The sequence below is a fragment of the Triticum aestivum genome, chromosome 6D, assembly GCF_018294505.1.
Source record: "Triticum aestivum cultivar Chinese Spring chromosome 6D, IWGSC CS RefSeq v2.1, whole genome shotgun sequence".
Lineage (NCBI taxonomy): Eukaryota > Viridiplantae > Streptophyta > Magnoliopsida > Poales > Poaceae > Triticum > Triticum aestivum.
Window position 1 is genome coordinate 476,392,883 of NC_057811.1, and position 4,282 is coordinate 476,397,164.

Consider the following 4,282-nt stretch of genomic DNA (forward strand, 5'->3'; position numbering starts at 1 on the left):
CTCCGCCATGTAGAACGTCCTGACCCACTTCCTCGTGTGGGTCTTCCGGTCGGTGATCTCCGCCACCCATGTCTCCCATGCGCACTGCCAGACGTCGATGTATGTCCTATGCGGCGCCCGCAGCAGATGGAGGTCCGGGAAGTCGGTGAACCGGGCAGGGGGCGGCCAATCGGGCGTGCGGCGGCGGCTCGAGGATGTGCCGCTAGACGACGAACTGCGGGTGTGGCGGCGCGGATCCGCGCCGCGGATCGGCAGCGATGTCCGGCCACCTCGTCCAGCCATTGCGGAGGGAGGGGCCGGCGGGGAACGACGGGGATGGCGCCGACAGCGGGACGGGGGGCGGAGAAGAGGCAGAGGAGTGGAAGAGAGAGTGAGATTCTTTTACTCAGCTGCCGAACGGTGGAGTAAATATAGGGAGAACCGCGGCGGACGAGGATTATTTTTACTCCTCTAATACCAATTTGAGATCGACTAGGTGCCGGTTAGAGGAGCAAAACCTTACTCATCTAAGAGCATCTTCAACAGGCACATAAAAGTTTCGCGCGTTAAAATAGTTTTAGCGCGTCACTGTAGCACTTTTAGTGCGCCGGACCCAACGTTGGTTTAGCAGATGCCTAAAAATGCATGCCCAAGAAAACACGTAGTGCAAATTGTGAAGCGCGCGTAATCCGGCGCCCCAAATTTGCAGCTTCTGATAGCGTTTTTTAGCGTGTGCCCAATCTTTTTTTGCGCGTGCACTATTTTACAGCTTCTGCTGGAGCTGTCCGGCACCCAAAAAACTCGAATTTTAGCGCGCGAAACAGTTTTTGTGCGCCTGTTGAAGATGCTCTAACCGATTATTGAGAATCAGACAGGAATGCCTTTATTTAGGTATAAAGGATATAGGATTTGGATATCACCGTGCGCTATTGCCGTTGCACAATATTTACATTGGAAAATTGTAGAAAACAGAGTACTTATCCTCATTTATTTGCTATAATCGAGTTCAATTTGTGTACACATTATAATTTCACAAACATGCACGATGACGTGGCACGATGACAGGGACATGGCCCCTGTGCTGCAGGCATATCACCGTCTCGTACAAGCTTGTCCTCATGTCAGTGAACTCCAGGCCCAGATCCCCGAGCTTCTGATTCGAGAACCTGTACTCCCTCACCCTCGGCTTGCCGTCATCTTCGCACTTGGCGGTGACGGGGTACTGCGGGAAGAGGTCCTTGAGGAGCCGGACGAAGTGGGCGCGGTGCAGCACGGCGCTGACGCAGAGGTAGCGATGGCTGCGCGCTTCAGGGTGCTCGTAGACGAGGGCGTGCGCGCGGGCGACGTCCCGGACGTCGACGTAGGCGGTGACGGCGTTCTGGTAGGCAGGCTTGGCGCCCATGAGGAACCGGGCGACGTGGTCGCTGCTGAAGTTGAGTGTCTGCTGCAGCGCGGGACCGATTGTCGTCGCCGGCACCACAACTGCCAGCTCCAGCCCCCTCCTGGCCGCCTCCTCCGTCGCCGCGACCTCCGCCATCATTTTGGCGCAGCAGTATAGGTTCTGCGCACGACACGAGGATCGATCGGTGCGCTCAGTTCGCTGCCAACTTGGGAAGAAAGATGGGGGGCAGATGGAATTGAGCTTGATCATACGTACGCCGGTTTGTTTGCAGTAGTCGTAGTCGTGACGACGGTGTCGGGGCTCCGGTTGGGGTCCATGTGCACGGCACCGTAGGAGGAAGTGAACACCACGCGCCGCACGCCCGCGTCCGCCGCCGCGTTGATCACGTTCCTCGTCCCCTCCACGGCCTCAGGCACAAGCTCCTGCAAGCAAGCAGCCGAGGCAAGTAAGTGCTCCATGGTCCATGTTAGGTGGCGCTCGTCCTGAGGTTTCAGAGGAGCAGAGGAGGCAGTGAACCGACGGGGTCGTTGGAGACCGGGGAGGCGATGTGGAACACGCCGCGGCAGCCCCAGAACGCGGCGCGGAGGCTGTCGCCGTGCATGACGTCGGCACGGCAAAGCGTGAGCCTCTCCCCGGCGCCATCCAGCGCGAGCAAGTGCGCGTTCTTGCGGTGAGCTTCATGAAAAAATTGAACCAGTCAGTCAAGCCATGGGATGGAAATGCGAGGTAGCTGGATGGACCGACGCTTGCGCTTACCGGGATCCCTGGCGGTTCCCCGGACACGGTAGCCACGGAGGAGGAGCTCCTTCACCACCCACGAGCCGATGAAACTTCCCGCCCCGGTCACGCAAACCAGGTGCTTCGCGTCGCCGTTGCCGCCGGCCTTGGAGCTGGACTGCATGGTGATGGTCGACAGTGCTAGCTGTTTGCAGAGGCAGGCGTGTGCTAGAACGAGATAACAATAACAACTAGGGTTAGACGTGAGCCAGTGCGTATCTCGACTAATTTAGCTTTTGCACGCATCGAATTGAAGAGGAGCACGCACACGCGGATGTGATCCACGTTCAGCCCAACATGATCGTCCAAGCTGAAAGGTTAATTAGTCATGCATGATGTCATGGAGGACCGGCTGGAGGAGAGCTCGACGAGTAAGACTTTGGCTCGCCGACTACGTGTCCGCGTGTCTTGTGGACTGGATGCCTCGACCAAGCACTTCCGGTCTAGCTCGCCAGCTTGGAGTATACGATCGGTGATGGACTCCGAAACCAGTCTGTTCAAATAGAGATGTTGGAGCGGCGGCGGCATCTTTATGGTGGACTTGTGTCCTCATGCTTCGGCATTGTGATGGCGTCTGCTCCAGCGTCAGCGTGGAGCTTGGAGGTAGTCCAAGAATGAATGCAGATTGTGATCTGCATCGACGACATCTAAAAGACCGAACTTATGCTGGGTTCGTGGTTGATGGATGGCAGGTAGGTCTTCCCCTTCGGCGTCTTAGTCGTGGTGGAGTGCCAGACCAGGAATTTGTGATGGCGTGTCCGGGGTGTTGCTTCGATCTGATTCGTTCAACGTCAATGGCTTCACCTTTGGTGAGACAGGTCCGCAAAGCTGCATATTAGCGATGAAGCCGCGTCGAGTTCGGGTGAGGAGGTGATCCTTCTTTTTTTTTCTGATGGCTACTGTGATGGTGTCGAAGGCAGGTGACGGATATGTTACGGGTGGTACCGTAGACCACCTAGTGAGGATTACAAACAATGAAGCGAGTCGAAGGCGCGACACCATAATTGCCTCTTCTTCGCCAGAGGCAGGCCAAAGAAAATCCATATTCAAGTCACATGTGAGTAACAAAAGAAGACAAAGCCAAATGTGTATATTATCTTTTGTGCTTTTTATCTTTTTGCACTGTTCATGCTTTGTCCCCCTAGACCATCTAGCGACGACTACAAGCAATGAAGCGAGTTGAAGGCGCGACACCGTAATTGCCTTTTCTTCGCCAGAGGCAGGCCAAAAAAAAATCCATATTCAAGTCACATGTAGAGTAACAAAAGAAGACAAAGCCAATGTGTATATTATCTTTTTGCACTGTTCATGCTTTGCCCCCCCCTCCCCCCACACACAACCTGTGCTTACATTACGGGGGATTCGAATTTTCTAGCGACCACAAACACGCATCATGTGAACATCCACAGTCTTTTTCTCAGAATTTTTAGAACAAATTTGGGTTTGAATTTTGTGGGTTGGTAATGACGGTATGACCTAAGAGCATCTCCAACAGATGCTTAAAAATTGCTCCGCGTGCTAAAATTTAGGTCTTTTGGGCGCCGGGCAGCTTCAGCAAAAGCTGTAAAATAGAGCGCGCGCAAAAAAAGTTGGACGCGCGCTGAAAAACGCACGCTCATGCTGCAAATTTGAGGCGCCGGATTGCGCACGCTTCACAATTTACATTGCGTATTTTTTTGGACGCGCGTTTTTTAGGCATATGCTAAATCAACGTTGGGTCCAGCACGCTAAAATGCTACAGTGAGACGCTAAACTATTTTAGGGCGCGAAACTTTTGTGCGCCTATTGGAGATGCTCTAAAGGATGGCATCACTAGATGCTCTCAACCAACCATACAACATGTGTGATGCGACTAATACCATCCATGTGTCGTCATGCTTGATCTACATGCCCAATCAAGCACGTCTCACATAGAAGATAAAATCAAATACTCTCTTCATTCCAAAATATAGTGCGCCCGCGCTTCTCAAGGTCCGACTTTGACCATAAATTTAACCAACGAGACTGACTGTGGCGGGAGAAAAAAATTATATAACTGAAAACTTCTTTTGAATATGAATTCACTGGTATAACTTTTGCTCCCGCCATAATCGGTCTCGTTGGTTAAATTTATGGTCAAAGTTG

General features: G+C 53.1%; 1 pseudogene; it reads right to left on the reverse strand.

Moving 5' to 3' along the window:
- Positions 1–938: 938 nt before the first annotated feature.
- On the reverse strand, positions 939–2,382 carry LOC123142131 (cinnamoyl-CoA reductase 1-like; annotated as a pseudogene).
- Between the last annotated feature and the right edge of the window lie 1,900 nt (positions 2,383–4,282).